At 40.2% G+C, this 17,890-nt stretch overlaps 1 protein-coding gene across 1 annotated transcript in view; it reads right to left on the reverse strand.

Annotated features, from left to right (window-relative positions):
* Positions 1–17,890, reverse strand: part of Gabrg3 (gamma-aminobutyric acid type A receptor gamma3 subunit) — a 644,969-nt gene that overhangs the window by 402,859 nt on the left and 224,220 nt on the right. The window lies entirely within an intron of this gene.

Raw genomic sequence — 17,890 nt, forward strand, 5'->3', positions numbered from 1 at the left:
AGCTAGTCCTCCAAAAGGAGGCTTTAGTGTCAGTTCCAGCTACAATACTCAAAGTTCTACAGGCAAAGTGTGTAAAGTCCTCAGCAATAGGGACTTACCTTGACTAGCCAGGAGACAACTAATGGCGATAGCAATATATGTCAATAGTCTATATTGTTAGGAAAGTCTCAGGCTTCTCTGGTGAACAACATGTAAAGAGGTTTCTCATGCCTTATGCTAGGGTTGTTAGATAGTCTACAGGTTCTGGGAGAGCATTATCATGGGAGAGCATTATCACCCTGAGTAATAGTGGTATAACTTTATAGTGTGTGTGTGTGTGTGTGTGTGTGTGTGTGTGTGTATAATTTTCATTAAATATGATGTAAATTAATCCACTGTTTCCAAGTTTCTTATTTCTTTAGTATTATTTATTTTTCTTCCCTCCCTGTCTTTCTGTATTCTCATTATCTTTCCTAAACAAAATAGTCCTACGTATTTTCCCCACCAACTTATCTGTTTCATAATTACACTCTCCAAGGCTCTCCTCTGATCCTGATCCCTTTTACTTTCCTGGTTTCTGTAGTTATTCCAGGTTATATTCTCATATCTGAAGATTTGGAGCTAGAAGCCTGAGATAGAGAGGATATATAGTATTTTTTTTTTGTGTCTGGGTTACCTCACACAGTTTTATAATTTAAACTTCTTTTTATTTGCAAATTTAATTATTTCATTTTTCTTTGCATCACAGTGTATATGGAACACGTTTTCATTATTCATTCACCAGTTAAAGACATTTAGGTTTATTCCAGTTCCTAGATACTGTAAATAGAGCAGTAATAAATATGGTTGTGTAAGTATTTGTGGGGTAGAATGTTGAGTCCTTTTGGAATATGCCAAGGAGTTGTATAGCTGGGACATGTGATAAATTTATTTTTAGGTTATTAAGAATTTTTCAAAACTGATTTCAGTTGAGGCTACATCAGTTTGCAATCTTACCATCAATGAATGCATGTTCTTCTTTCCCCACATCCTTGCTACATCCATCACACACACACACACACACACACACACACACACACACACATTTGTTTTTCTTTCTAGAATCTCTTACATATATATATTACATATATTATATATATATATTTCCTGAGTAATATGCAATCTCAAATTTGTTTTAATTTGCATTTTCCTGATTGCTAACAATAATGAGAACTTTTTGTGTGTGATTTTTCTTCTTTTGAGAACTCTCTGCTCAGATTCATAGCCTATTTTTAAATTAGATTGTTTGTTTTCTTGACTCTGGTTTTTGACTTCTTTATATATTCTGAATATTCATTCTCTGTCAGATATATAGCAGGATAAGATTTCCTCCCAATCTATGGGCATCTTGTTCATTTGACTAATTGTTTCTATAACTGTTATAGGTTTTTTTAGTTTATGAAGTTCCACTTATTAATTATTCATTTCAATTCCTTGGCAAAAGGAATCCTGTTCAACTCATTTCCTTCACCTATATATTGCAAGGGACTATCTCTCTTTTCTTTTACCCAGTTCAAAGTTTTTGCTTTCATGTTGATGTTTTGTATCTATTTGGATATAATATTTGTGCATGGAGATAGATATGTGTCTAATTTAATTCATATGCAGGTGGGTATCCAATTTCTCCATTATCATTTGTTGACAATGTCTCTTCTTTAGCGTGTCTGTAACATCTTTGTCCAATATCAGGCAAATGTAGCTATATGTAGCCATGTTTGTATCCTATATTTTGTTTTATTGGTCTGTATATCTGTTTTTATGCTAATACCAAGTTTGACTTTAATTATATTTTTTATTATGGTGCCTCTGAAGGCTGCTTCTTGCCTCTGCCTAAACCTGCTGGTTATTCAAGGACTGTCTATCTGCCAAAGCCCTTATTCCCTTTATGGCTGAAAGCAGAGATATGTTGTTGTATCACATATATGTTCTAGGAATGGCAGGGCCTCACAGAACAGACCACTTCTCCAAATAAGGTAAAGCATTGTCTTAGTTTGTCTTTTATTACTGTGAACAGACACCATGACCAAGGCAATTCTTAAAAGGAATGCTGGCTTATAATTGGTGCTGACTTACAGGTTCAGAGATTCAGTCCATTATCATCAATGCAGGAGCATGGCAGCATCCAGGCAGGCATGGTGCAGGAAGAGCTGAGGGTTCTGCATTTTGTTCCGAAGGAAAACAGAAAACTGGCTTCCAACAGCTAGGACAAGGGTCTTAAAGATCGCGCTTACAGTGACATTTCCTCTAACAAGGCTACACCTACTCCAATAAGGCCACACCTCATAATAGTGCCACTCCCTGGGCCAAGCATTTTCAAACCACCACAAGCACAAATGGTGGGGAGGCTGACAGCTAGAGCACTTGTAGCCATCTCCTGAGAAACACCTAATCTCCTCAAGCACAAGGATTTCTTAAGGCTGTCTTCAATAACTAGAACTGAGACAGTATTTAACCAGACTACATTTTGTCCAGCACTGCTTAATTGTACATAACTTTTACTTTAATTTTTCCTTTATTTAAACCAAAAGTTCATGTGAGTTCTCCAAAGACAAATTTGGGGTGACATGACCCCTTTTTATTTTCCCTTTTTCAGTGTGCTGGTTATATCACCTTTCAGCATTTCATTATAATCTCTTTAATTGCTGTATTGGGAACAAACTTTGCCTGCCAGGGCTGATAAAGCTGTGGCTTTACCCTAATACTTTGAGTAACAACCCCAAAGAGGATGTAATAATGATTTCTTCCTCTTCAAAGGGTTAAATGAAGTTGAAGAAATCTATGTTCTTGAAATATAAACAAATAGTTTAAAAGAGAGAATATAAAACTATACAAACAGAGGTTACACAAGCCAAGATTCTATTTGCACACAGAATAATTACTTAAAAGAAAAACAGTTTGTAACACAGAAATAAGGAGAAAGGCAGCAGATAAGTACTTTGTTTCCACTTTTAACACTTGAGAGGGTCTCAGAGTCCCTTCTCTGGACTCTAGTAATAGAGAGAAGGTCAATAACATGAGCAGGTAGACCAGATCACTTATTAGCTTCATCTTCAGATCAAATTTAGAGAACAGCCATCACATTGCACTTGGGTAATTGATACGATTTGACTTGATTTCATTTCATTTTATTTCATTTATGGCAAGGGATCATCTCCAGAGAGAGGCCAAAGATATCCATCACTGTAGATGTTTAATTTGTACTGAAATGTTAGATCTATCTGTGAAAATGCACTAAATGTTCATCCTCTAGGTATTACACCTTCCAAGTTTATGCAAGGAAGATAGAAAGCATTAGTTGTGGTATAAGCAGGTCATCTAGTTTATCACAATTGCATGTTGTGAGATTATGATTCTCTGAACAATTGCATGAACACCTATTGTCTTTTTCCCAACAACTATAACAAAAAACTTCCTTAATAATTGATAAAACTTAATTTTCCATCTCCTTGTTGGAATATAGAATTGTCAGGCTCATGCATAGCCTTGCCATGAAAAGATATCTAAAGTGTGAACTGAAATGAACCTTTTCCCCATATGTTGCTTTTGCCAGAGAATTTTATCACAACAATAGAAAAGAAATAAGAGGGTAGCTGAAAGTAGAATGGGAAAAGGAAGACCATCACCACTTGAACTGGGTTATTGCTACAGTGTAGACATGGTTTGAATGTGCTCCCCTACTCCTATGGCACATGTGGCAGTTTGGTTCACAGTCCCAATGTAAGGGGAGGCAAGACATTTAAAAGGTGAGGTGTAAATGGAAGACAAAAGATCACTGGAGGGATCAACTTTAGTATTCAACAGGTTAAAAGCACCTGATGCCATGCCTGTGGACATGGGTTTTATCCCTGGACCCGCCCCCCCCACACACAAACACACACACACACACACACACACACACACACACACACACACAGAGAGAGAGAGAGAGAGAGAGAGACAGACAGACAGACAGACAGACAGACAGACAGACAGACAGACTGTGGCACTTACACAATGATAAATGTATAAAACTAATTTAATGGACTAAGGTGGTTTCTTGTGGATTTTGAGCTAATTCTCAACAGCATAAGTAGTTGTAACTGTTAAACAGTTACTATAAGTTACTCCCTGGCTTCTTGTAATGATGTGATCTCTCTCCTCACTGTACCAAGTAATCCTTGTATGCTGTACCGAGGGATTCTTGCATGTGGACTTTCTGATTGCAGGACTGAGAGCTAGCCCATTCTTATCTTCATAAGGTGGACATAAGTTTGGAGGAATATAATGCAGTCTTAGGAAGGGGAAGTCTGGTTTTTCTATTTCTTTCTGACCGACTCGATTTCCCAAGCCAAGTTCATTTTCTTCTAAGGGATTAGAACAAGAGAGTAAGATGAGACTCTATAACCTAAAGGGTATAGTAATGACAGAAATGAATCAAATGACAGTAATGACAACAATGAATCTTCAGGCATTCTTCTGTTGCCATCTTTCAGAGACTGGAATAGTTACAGGCCAGAACTGAGTCTGGGGCAAACCCATTATGATTGTTAAGCTCTTGAGTCTCAGAATAGGGAAACATGGATAGCATAGAGATAGAGGCAGTTCGTTAAGGATAAAAGGCACTCCCAAGACGGAGGTAGGCTAGTGAGCTGGGGAAAAGACAAGACCACAAGTGCTAGTTCTTTATAGGTTGGTTAAGTAGCATCATCTTCTTCAGCCTTTGAATATTGGAGCTTTTCTGATGCATGCTTTTTTTAAACAAGTAACCCAAGCTGGGTAGAGTGTCCAGACAATCATTTATTTCATACTTTGATGTAAGTGTTCCCCTCTCAATATTCCTATTCTTCTGTCACAGAGGAGGAGCCATATATGAGGCAGGAGAGTCATGGCATCTCACTTATTCATGACCTAGCGATATTCTCCCATGAAAACAAAGATCCTCACAGTATCCCCACACAGAAAAATCCTCCAGCTTCTTCAAGGTACTGGGCATTCAGAGGCTGGCTGACTTGGGTCAACAAAGGTTGTATGTGTGCCTGCAGGTCTTCATAAATAGCCCTGTCAGCTTGTCTAGGCCACTGGAGCTCCTGCCTGATCTCAGCTTGGCTGTGCCTCCAAGAGTTAAGCAATAGGACTGTACTACCCCTCCATAGGAGCCCAAGTCTCGGGCCTTCTGGCATGCTTGCTATTCTTGATCTACTCATTGCCAAGCCTAAGCCTATATGCCATAGATGTCTTAGCACCAACTCAAAATTGCTTTTGATATGTGTCACCTGCAGCACTCCATATCATGCTATGTAAAGCCCTGTTCTTTGGCAACCACTGGACCTGCAGCTCTCTATTTCAGACTTCACCATAAACACACTAGATTCTATCCATATGGCTCTTTCCATACTTGTGCAGGCATTCTGGCTATCCTCAGGGAAAACATCACACTACTAGTCATAAATTCCCCCAACAGCCAGAGTTAGTCAATCAGCCTTAGTCACTGACTCAGGTTTCTTCCTGTGCTCTGAAGCTCTGTCCCCTTCACTCAGACAGTCCTAAATCCCATAGCGACAGCAAGTCCATTTCAGTGGTAATCTGAGTCTAGCATTTCACTTAGATTCTTCTTCCAAAGTCGGGAGTTACAAACAAGATTTGCAATGAATTCTTGTATACAGATAAATATACTCTAATATCAGGAGTAAAATCTTCAGTTTACATAATTTGTCAGAAAGCTGAACCACAAGATCAAAGAAGCTTCCTTTCTAAATGGGAGCTGTGGTTCTTCTCCACCTATAACAGTGTCCCGGGAAGGGCAAGAGGAGGGAGCTTCCCAATATCATTGATTTTAATTAAAACTATGAAAGTCTGTAATTACCTGAATATAATAAAACCAAGATAATCTGGCTAAGAAGAGTAAAACATTTGGTTGTGATTGACTAAATTAATGTGACTGTGTTAGTGTTTCATAGCAGTGACAAAATAACTGAGATAAATCAGCTTAAAAAGATGCAGAGCTTTTTGGCTCATGGCTTTTGCAGTTTGAATACACGATCAGCCAGTTCTACTGCCAGTGGCCTGGCAGAACCTCATGTAGGGGAACATATGGTAGGCGAAGGAATAATATGCAGCCCATAGTGACAGGAAGTGAAAAAAGAGAAATAACCTGAAGTCCCAATGTCCCTTTGAAGGATTTTTGCTTAATGGCTCAACTTACTTGAAGTAGAGAACCATAAGTTCAGTGTAATGGCTTTTGGCTCATTTAAGGTCTAAACTGTGGCAGAGATAATAAAAATATCATTGAGAAAGAAGAAAAGATCTTAGTCATCATTCAATAGAGTCAGTAAGGTCTTCCTGGACAAAAGAACTGACCGGTCATTCAAGACTCAATGTCTAGGTCCTAGGTAGAAATCGTGTGGTTTATCTGCTGAGAGGAAATCTCCTGCTAAATACTTCCTAGAGAAATGGCTGGGAAATGCTTTGTCTCTTAGATGGAAGAGGTGATTCACTGAGCAATGAATAGCACTGGCAGGAGACACACAGAACACACTGGAACCCTGATGATGCACAATGTGTGAGCTTCTTAGGTGTGCAGAGACATGGATATGACTGAAACTGTCACTTCTAACATTTATTCCATCTTAAGTATATAAATGATCAAATACTTTCATACTATGAATCATTTTATGTGGTGATTTTTACAAAGAGCCTTACCATGAAATGTCCTCTCAAACTATCACACTCACATTTAGTCTTCAAAACTGAGGCCCAGAGGAGAAGAAGTTTCATGGACTGATATTACCTTGGCTTTTACAATTGTAGTTCAATATCACCCCACTGCTATGCCCAGTGTGGTGAATATCCACTTGTTAGGTAGCCCCCAGGGTCTAGAAATCCTCTACATTGTTTATATGACCCAATGCCATTTACTCAAGCAGCAGCTAAGAATGACCAACACTCCTGAGTACCTTGGGGATAATGACATGAGGATTCTGCTTAGAGGATATGAAATCTAAATTAAAATCTAAAAGCTTTGCCAAAATATTCTTCTTCTTTTTTCTTTGTTGTACTTCTCTTGGCACAGGCAAACATGGGCAGTATTCATGTTTGCATTCCCAGAAACAGTGTGGAGGGCTTCCTTGGACATAAGCACACAATGCTGACGAGACTTTCTTCCCCAAGGTCTATGCACTCCTAGCTATGTTAACTGTCCCCAGCCTGGCATCTGGCTTCTCCTATTGCAAACTACCTTGGGAGAATTGAAATAATGGTGAGGCAGATTTAAAGTTTTTTTTTAAGATTTATTTATTTATTTTATGTGAATCAGTACACTGTAGCTGTACAGATGGTCATGAGCCATCATGTGGCTGCTGAGAATTGAACTCAGGACCTCTACTTGCTCCGGCCTGTCCGCTCCGGCCCTGGTCCCGCTTGCTCCAGCCCCGCTCCCTCCAGCCTGCTCTCTCCAGCATAATACACTGTAGCTGTCCTCAGATGCACCACAAGAGGGTATCAGATCTCATCACGGATGGTTGTGAGTCACCATGTGGTTGCTGGGATCCGAACTCAGGATCTTCAGAAGAGCAGTCAGTGCTCTTATCCACTGAGCCATCTCGCCAGCCCCAAATTTAAAGTTTTAATAAATATCTAATCCTAGAAGAAATCTGGAATTCTTTCTAAAAGTTACGATAGAAAGGATTGCATGTGAAAACAAAGCCCTCTATAATCTGAAAAGGAGAGCAAAGCACATGTTGTGCAGTAAGGGGGTGGATAATACACTGTAGCAGCTACTCACTGGAGTTAGCTGAACATCCTGAGGGGAGGTTAGGGGGATGCACAGCCCAGCTCTTACCAGTGCTTTCATCACTCAGTAGGGAATGCGCTGGTATGTGGCCAGCCCAACAGGCATCATATTACTAAACACAAAGAATAAATCAATTTACTCTCCCTCTCCCAGAACTTTTGCCAATATCTGCCAAATGCCAATTAGCCACTCAACTAAAGGTGAAGTTATTATATGACAATTGTCAATGATTTTTTTTTAAGTCACAATACTTTTGTGACCATAAACCACATAGTGGTTATTAAGTAGTAGAATAGTACATTTCTCTCTCTTTTTTGAGTATTTTATACATGATTATTGTATTCACATCACTTCTACACCTCCATTTCCCCATTTGAGCTCCTTCTATGTCCTTACCACACCCACTCTAATTCTTGTCTTTTTCTTCTATAACTATTATATAATAATTATACAGACAGAAAACTTACTAAGTTTATTAAGTGTTGCTCATATGTACATGTTTTAGGGTTTGATGACTTGGAATTAGATGGACTATCAGTGGGTCACCCCTAGAGAGAACTGATTCTCCTTTTCTTTTCAGCTATTGATTTCCTATAGTTCTTCATCTAGAGATGAGATCTTGTGAAACTTCTCTCATGCACATTGGCATGCCCACTGGTGTTGTCTTTATGCACATCTTGTTTACACAACTGCATCATTGAAATTCCATGGGTGCAGTATCCTAATTATTCTATAAGACACTATCTTACTGTAGGCATTCTAGTCTTCTGACTCTTATGATCTTCCTCTCCTTCCACAATGTTCCTTAAGCAGTAGGTACAGGTGCTGGATTGTAAGTCTACCAGTTGTGGATATGAGAATAAGTATTTTGAATACAGTTAGAAATTATATTAGTAAAACTGCAGTAGTAGATTCTTCTCCAGGCATATGTGGTTGGCTAGATTATAGTACCAGACTTAAATTTCACTCTACTGAGTGGGCTTCAAGTCCAACCAACCAAACATTGGTTATTGTTTTAGTTACTTTTCTATGGTTGTTAAGAGACACCATGGCCAAGGAAATTTATAAAATAAAGCATTTAGTTGGGCACTTACAGTTCCATAGGGTCCATGAACATCATGGCAGGGAGAATGGCAGCAGCTAGACAGGTGTAGTGCTAGAGGAGTAGTTGAGAGAGATTGCATTCTGTTCCAGAAATAGGAGTTAAGTAAGAATTTTATGGGCTCTTTACAACTCAAAGCCCACATATAGTGACACACTTCCTCCAATAAGCTTACCCCTCCTAATCCTTCCCAAACAGTTCCACACTGAGGGCCAAGGATTCAAATATATAATCCTATTGGAGGCATTCATATTCAATTCCTAGGTCCCATAGGCTTGCTGCCATATTATAATGCAATCTTCACTTAGTTCAATTTCCAAAGTCCCCACAGTCTTTCACAGTCTTCTAACTTTAAAATCCATTTTCCCCTGAGATTCAAGGCAATCTTTTAATTGTTAATTGTAAACCTCTATAAAAATCAAAAGAAATTTACCCATGTCCAGCATACAATAGCACAGAATACACGCTGGCATTTCAAAAGGGAATAATGGAGGCACAATGAGGCAAGACATATTGAACCTAAGCAAGAAAGAAACCCAGCAGAGAAAACTACAAATTCTGTAGCTCTATGTCCAACATTAGAATGCTTAGATGGCTTAGTCCTTCAAGCTTTGATGACTGTAACACACTTCTCTCTCTTGGACTGGTTCTATTCCCTATATGCAGCTCTTCTTGGTAGAAATCCCATGGCTTTGGTATCTCCAATACCTTGGGGTCTCCAACACAATTCAGGATACACCTTCATAGCCTCTTGCAATCTCTCTGGGACTTTATGCAGAGATTTCCTGACACGTGTCTGGCTTCACTGGTTGTCTTTAACCACAGAGGTGGATTCCACAGTCACTTTATTCTTATATAATTCATAACTCTAGTGCTATAACCATGTGGCCAAAGCTGCCAAATCTGAATGTCAGTTTTGGGATAGAGACTGGGACTACATTTATATAAGCCTTAATTTGTTGAAGCTTTCCTTTGTTCTATAAGCTTTATTTCTTTGCAAGTTAGATGTTTAACTATATAGCATCTTGCCATAAGTTTACCACTCTCTTTACTTCACTTATTATCAGCACTCTCCTTTTCTCTTTAATCACATGACATGGCTCCAACATTAAATTTCCTGGCACTCTTTTTTGCCCTATAAACTGTATATTTTATATTTATTTTTACCCTGTTGCCCACTCTCCCTATAGACCTGCATAAAAGTGATTACTTATAACCATGTGACACAGCCACTATTAGTTTGCCTTGAAATTCGCTGTGTCAATGAATTTGGACCCAAAATTCTTCAATTTAGTCTCAAGTAGACTCCAAAGGGAAAAAGCCGCTGTATCATTTGCTACGATTTCGCTGATGGTCTCTCTTCCAGTTGTTAAAACTGTTCCTTTCTGAAACAATTGAGCAGTGCCTCCAGAGTCCGCACTACTCTCGCCACTACCTTCTTACAAACTCTTACAAGAGTGGCCTGTTAAGTCCCACTTAAAACCATGTCACCAACCAACTGGCCTGAAGCTCCAGAGTCTCCAAATTCCTCTGAAACACAGCATGGCTAGACCTATCACAGCGATGACCCACTTGTTGTACCAAATTTTGTTTTAATTACTTTTCTCTGGCTGTGAAGAGACATCATGATCAAAACTACTCTTGTAAATGAAAGCATTTAACTGGCAACTGACAGGCAGGCAGGCATGGTGCTGGCTTTAAAAGTAACTGGGTGCTTGCACCCTAATCCACAAACAAATTAGAGATGATGTTCCAGGGAGGGATAAAGGGAGAGTGAGAGAGATCAAGCGAGAGTGCAAGAGAGAACTAACTGGGGATTGTATGGGCTTTTGAAACCTCAAAGCTCACACCTAGTAACATACCTGTTCCTTTAAGGCCACAGTTCCTATTCATTCCAAACAGCTCCACAAAGTATTAAAACATATGAACCCATGGGAGCCATTCTCATTCAAATACCATAGTTATCACAAGATGAAGATGCCACTGTTGTACCATTAGTTATAGCCTGCCAGGCTGATTATTGTTTCTTTCATGGACTTTACAGCTGCATAGGACTACTGATTGCTTTTCTCTCTTTTGGCAACTTGAATAGCTCCTTAGGTGTTATGAGAACTAGTATTCAGGCAGAAGGCTTCCAGGTCAGCTGCAGCTTCATTCCAAGAAGTCCTGTGTCTTCACCAGCTTGGTCTTATCATCAAGTTCTACAAGGTAACCAAGGGCAACATCTTATAGCACATGAAAAGTCTCTTAGCCCTACCCCTCCAATTCTGATGGACAAAACAAAGGGAGATTTCTATGCCTGAAACCTTTTTATCATTCCATGGCTCTGGGCATTATCACCTTATATGGAGTAATAGAACATGATTTTTTCCCATTTTAACTCTGAGTAATGCATTTCTATTAATTTAGTAAGTGAAAAAGCTTTTAATATAACTGTTCTTAGATTTCCAAATAACCAGAATAACTAAAACATTGTCATTGTTCTTAGAATTATATTAAATTATCTCTATATTATGTTTAAAACTACACAGTATATACTTGAATACTATAAAAATATAAGTGAAGTCTAGTATGATAGTTTATATATATCCTAGTACTTGGGAGGCAGAAGCAGACAGATATGTATGAATTTACTTAGCCTGGTTTACAAAGCAAGTCCTTTCTAGTCAGGGCTACATAATAAAACAAACACATACACACACAAACATATACAATATGTAAATGTAAATATGAATGCATATGTGTATGTATGTATGCATGTATGAATATATATACATATATGCATACATATGTATGCAGCATGAAATTTCAGGGAAAATAAGAATATGATAGGAAATATATTACTAATAATTAAAATAGACACTTAGGCATGCAAATTATCTTCCAAGTAATGTTTTAAATTTTTTTGGATTTAATTGGAAAGCATCCACTCAAAGTGCTTCATGAGCCCCATTTTACATGTGGGGGCCCTGATACATACCAGTGAAAATGCACTAGTGTTTCTACCTCTGCAGCTGGCTCAGACCTCTCTAACTTTAGCTGCTCAGATCTGGAGGGGAGAAAGGTCATGGAACGGCACTCCTAAAGTACATTTTGGGAGTGTCCAGTTGAAGAATGAACTGTGCATTTTGGATTAGCTAAACTTCCAGGTGAAGAAAATAAGCCTAGCATAAAGGGAGATTGCAGGACATCTGCACTTGAAAGGCAGGATGAACAGGTTATGAAGGGTTTTCAAGAGGTTTATAGAACCCCCTAACTATCTACAACCCTCACATCCAGTGGATTCAGTAATGCAGCCCATTTGGATGAACACAAAACTGTAAGTGTCCATCTTAACTCCAAAAGGAAAAGAGGAAACAGCATCATAGGCATTTATCTGTCATGTCTATAGGCAAAGTCATTTGTGGATCCAAGGAATAGAGCCAAAAGGAGCATTTTAGGAAGCTAAATGCATACTGAAGAAAGAAGCAACTGTAATTGAAACATTCTAGCAAAGAGCTGCTTGGCATGACCAAAAAAAAGCACAGTCACCTAGAAATAATATCAATGTCCAACATTTGATAGACAAGCATCAGTTTCCCTTGCCCCACCCAGAAGTCTAAGTGTACAGAAGGAAATTGTTTCTGCAGTGCTAAGAGCTGCCTTGAGGACATCATCTTAAAACAGGGAAATCATCCAGCCACACTCTCACCTGCTCACTTCTGTTTCATTTCTGTTCTTCTGTTCATGTTTCATCATTTGCTCAATGCCTTTTCAAGTCATGTCATCATCAATAAGCTTTGTGATTTAAAGACACCAAGGGAAACAATGTCAACAAAGAATACACCAGCTTCTTCCTCAAGGAAATAAGAAGAAGAGACCATGCTTCTCTGAACAACTGCAGGTTTCCCATCAGGGTGCAGGGTGGAGCCTAAATGAAGGTTACATAGGAAATAAGCCTTCTGCATTCACAGGATACAAGATATCCTTCAAGCTTTCACATGATATCAGTCATATCATTGACTGAAGGTTATAAGAGTCAAAGTCATGTTTTAAGTTTTAGTTACAGTACCTAAGGGATCCTTGAAGCTTCTAACCTGCAAGCCACTTGCCCAAGAACAGATATTTCTGAAATGCTAGAGGCAGTGTTTATGGGAGATAATAAATCACATGTTTTCATTCTCCTAAACAAGTTTCTTTGGCCCAAGTACATTGGATGTGCTTTATCACATGTAGGTGGGAAGGTATGTAGAAAGGAATACACCAGGATGTATGCTTGCCTCTGATTGGATGTAGACAGGAGGTGCAAAGGCATGAAGTAACTCAGGATATGTACTTGCCCCTGATTGGACCTGATGGAAAACACAATTGTTATATCTGTTTTCCTTTTTAAGTGTTTGCAAAATGTCACTTGTGACAATTTTCTGGGAACCCAGGAGGGTTTGGCCAGAGTTATGAACTCTGGCCAGTATTAAACTAAAACTTGCTTCAAATTTGACCCAAATTTTTGGTAGTGGTCTTACTATTGATCAGTGGGATTAACAAGGTCTCATTTGCTTATGTCATGTTCTGATTTCCTTAATGGATCACTTAAGTCTGAGTATGTGACCTCCATAGATGTGATTCTAGTTATCCATATTTGTTTAATAAAATATGAGCAGTTATGGAAGAAGAGAGAAAAAGAGCGAGAGAGAGGGAGAGAAAGAGAAAGAGGGAGAGAGAGAGGGGCAGAGAGAGAGAGAGAGAGAGAGAGAGAGGGAGGGAGAGGGAGAGGGAGAAGGAGAGGGAGAGAGAGAGGAAGGAGGAGAGAGAGAGAGAGACAATGAACTTTATGAAGCAGAAGGATTAAATGATGCTTCATGGAAAAAAAACTGCCAATGTTTGATCATGGTCTTCTCATGACAAAAAGAACACACTGGAGGCACAGTTAATTGACCAATGTTTCTGATGTTGATGACCACATCCCCAGCAATACTGTTCAAATGTAGAATGCTTGAAGAAGGACTGATTCAATTAATAGATTTCTGAAAAAAAATTCTTTGAGACAAGGTTTTATTATGTAATTATGGCTGGTCTGGAACTCCTAACACAGAGCAGACAAGTCTCAGTCTCATAGAGATCTACCTGCATCTGCCCAATGAGCAGCAGGATTAAAAGCGGGCCCTGTCTGACTTCATGAGATCTACCTGCATCTGCCCAATGAGCAGCGGGATTAAAAGCGGGCCATGTCTGACTTCATGAGATCTACCTGCATCTGCCCAATGAGCAGCGGGATTAAAGGCAGGCCTTGTCTGACTTCTGAGAATCTATTTTAACAAATATTGATTATGGGAGTGGGCTTTTTAGACAATATAAAAACTGAATAGGCAATAGGTTCTTCCTATCATTCCATCTTTTCCCCATATAGTTTACAAGGCTACACTACTGAATTTAAGAAAGGATAGAAGTTTTGCCCTTCCATCACAGAAAGAAAGGGAGACTTGAGCCAAACATGCCTTGGATTCTAGAAGACACTTCTAAGTGCAAATTATTTTCCAGACTCAAAAATCCTGGCCTTGGCCCCCATCCTCCTCCCTCTGCTGCTCTGTAGGAGGGTTTCCTTATGCTCCTGCCAATTCTTGTATTTTGGCTGTCCCCACAGATTTCGAAAGCTGAAGGCTTGTCTGCAACCAAAGGTGTTATCATGAGGTGGCTCCTAGCGGAAAAAAGTTAGGTCACACAGGTATCTTGGAAGGAAACATTGAGAACACTGTCCCTTGCCTTCCATTCCTTTTCCTTTGCCAGCCATTATGAGAAGAACAACAACCCCTCTCCACCCTCCCATGATGGAACTGGTTCAACAGCATAGGACTATGGCTAATGGACAGAAACTCTAAACCATGAGCCTAAAAATCCCTTCACATCTGCTCAATATTTCCCTCTAGAGAGAATCAAGTTCCTTTGTGTAACTGAGTGATGACTGAACCAGAATGAAAATATTCTTATTGTGATTTTTGATATTTGAACATTTCCAAATGCTCAAGCTCCTGTGTTATGACAAGGAATATGATAAGACATGGTGTCTCCTAATGCCTCTGCCCCCCAATGTACACCATAACCTGAAGCAGACCAAAGGTCCTAACCAAGCCAATCTTTCATTTCTAGAGTCTAAGGTAAATCCAGGAAAGGCATGGAGTTGTAGGAAAGGAAGCCTGGAATGGGAACTCCAGGGACTTGGGATCTTGATGCATGGTGGGTGAGAAGAGATGAAAGACATGGGTTTCCTAGCTACAGAAGCCTGGGTTTCTTGAAAGGAACTGATCAAAAGGAAGAAATTTAAAGTCTCAAAGATGGCATTGGCAAGACAGAAACATAACCCAGCACAAGAACTCAGCTCCACTTTTCTGGAATAAGTGGGGTGTGGTTGTTAATGTTTAGAAAGTTGTTCTGGAATTACAGAGTGGGTCTGTTACAGAAGACTCTGGGGGACAAAGTAGGCTAAGAAGCCTTGCTGTCGTGGCTTTGTCAGTGAAATGCCAGGGCAAGGTTTGTACCTTGCCTTTCTACTGTTGGGTACTTCTCTGGGGCCTAGAGAATTCAGAGTGAGCCTGGTTCAGATGAGGCAGGGCTATGTAGCAGCTCCTGTGAGAGTCTCTGTCTCCAGTGGGTTATGCCCATTACAGATCCTCATTTCTCTCTCTCTCTATTTCTCTAACATTTACTTTGCTCATCACAGTATAGTGGACCCTGTGGTTTGTGTTTCACAATGAGCTTGCCAGGGGAGCCTTCACCCACATTATGACAGGTTTATGTAACCTGTCTCTACCTCTTTACCTCATGACGTCTGTAGCATGGCCAGCTCTTTTGTATCATCCGCAATGTGCTATGCCACCAGTCTGCCACCACCATATTCAAATGACAAGAAACCAGAGGTCTCTGTATGATCTCTTTGACACAGTACATTTTTGTCTCAATGAGTACCCTGATTTGACACAGTACATGTTTGTCCTAATGAGTACCCTGAGCTCTCAGAGCTCCATTCAAATGTGCCTGAGGCCACACACACACACACACACACACACACACACACACACACACACATCTCTTCTGGAGCCAGTAAAGACAGCTCAGAGGGAATATATGGTTAATCTGTACCACTAATCTCAGTATCAGGATGACTACTCTGAGGTAGTCATTAGCCCCCAAGAGGACTGAGATGAGGCTCAGCAGAATCAACCTTGGACTAGGAAAGCCTATGTCACTGCAGAGAACACTGCCCATCAAAGACTAATCACTGAATGGACCCAAGTGACTCAGAACACCCTCTGAGTCATGCCTGAGATGAGTCTACCCTTTCTCCCCCATAAGATTTGCAAATGTGTTTAACAGCATGGGTAAGATGTGAGGAGGGAGCTGAGTATGCTCATGACATCTTAGCATCATGGGGCTGTAAAATGTGCAAGAAGAGGTTAGAACAGCCCAGCCAGCAAGAATGGTTGGGGAATGTCAGCAGAGTCCCAGCATGTAGAAAGAGGAAACTGCAGGGTAGGGCAAGGGTAACAATTGATAAGAACTGGGCACAAGAAAGACCTGTGATTGCTCTAGCTCTGAAGTTTCTGAGGACTGGCCTTCATGAATGTCTGTACAGGAGCAGGGCAAGGAGTGGAGGGGATAAACTGAGAAACATTATTTTCTACTTCTGCTTACTACTTTACCTGGCCATCCTCTGGCATTGGTCAGGTACACGTTCTTCACATTGTAGGTGTCAGTTGGGCCCTTGTCAAACTTTCCCCAGTCTGCTTGTGAGATCAGCAACATCAGAGCAAGCATCCAGCATTGAATGGAAGTGAGGAGGTGCAGCCTAAGCGCTGCAAAGGCACAGGGTACCAGGGTTTCCACGGCATCTTGCCAAGAGCTGGTCCCTCACCTCACGCCTGCAGGATTCCTGACTTCTCCCTGCAAGGAGTTTTCACAATGCCAGATCTCAAGTTGACTGGAGGAATCAGACATAGAGTGAGAATTAGCTAGGGGTCTCTAGGACAGAAGAGAGCAAGTCACAATCCCATTGCCTGCTTATCTACCAGAGAGTACATGCACACATGTACATACCCATATGCATATATAGTCAGTGACATCACTTGAACAGATAGTGTTCCTTCTGGTGACCCTTGGCCTATCCAGACACAGCACAAGGCTGTTAGAGAATGGGGCAGCAGCAGGGAACCTGACTTTTCTTATTCACCACTACTTGCTTAAAGAGAGCAGAGTGAGTCCCACCTGGCCAGCAGGGCTGCACAATCCCTTTTCACCCTCCAATGTATAGCAGCACCAGCAACCAGACTCGCTTTGATAAACAGGTCAAAAGGGGCTCTCTAAAGCCAGGGAAAAGGAAAATAAGATGGGTTGAGAGTTCATGGTCAAATATGTTTGGGATATATTTTTTTTAAATAAAAAGACTTTAGAATAACCTCAATAGAATATATTTAAGAAATACATCCTAGCAATGTAACTTGATGATACACGGAGAACATGACAGCCAGGACTAACATTGCACTTGATTCACATGGCAGACCTCATAGAATCCTCACATTCGGCCTCGCAGAAGATAAATGGGCTTCCAGATGTTAAGTCAATGTGAAGGAACAAAATATCCCATTCTAAACTTATTCATTAGTCAGAGAAACAGTAGACCTCTGCAAACAGCAATGGCTCTCAAAAACTGTCTATTCCTTAAGAAAAAACAAGTAAACAGACAAACAAAAAATAAACTGTGTCTAGCTATGTCTATCCACATTTGTAAACAGCAAGGGAAGATAGAAGCCTTCCTACTAGTCATTTCCTGCTCTACCTAGGAGAGAGGATCTCTTAAGGAAAAAGATTCTAGGGATCTGACAGATGTCCACACAGGGATGACAACTGAATGCAGGGTTGTTTCTTGGGAGATAACATCTGCATCCAAGAAAGACCTGGTACTTCATACATCCTTCCCCAACATGGGTCTTCTCCTCCTCCTCCCCCTCCCCCTCCTCCTCCTGCCCCTCCTC

This window comes from Mastomys coucha, unplaced genomic scaffold (genome assembly GCF_008632895.1).
Source record: "Mastomys coucha isolate ucsf_1 unplaced genomic scaffold, UCSF_Mcou_1 pScaffold21, whole genome shotgun sequence".
NCBI classification, from domain to species: domain Eukaryota; kingdom Metazoa; phylum Chordata; class Mammalia; order Rodentia; family Muridae; genus Mastomys; species Mastomys coucha.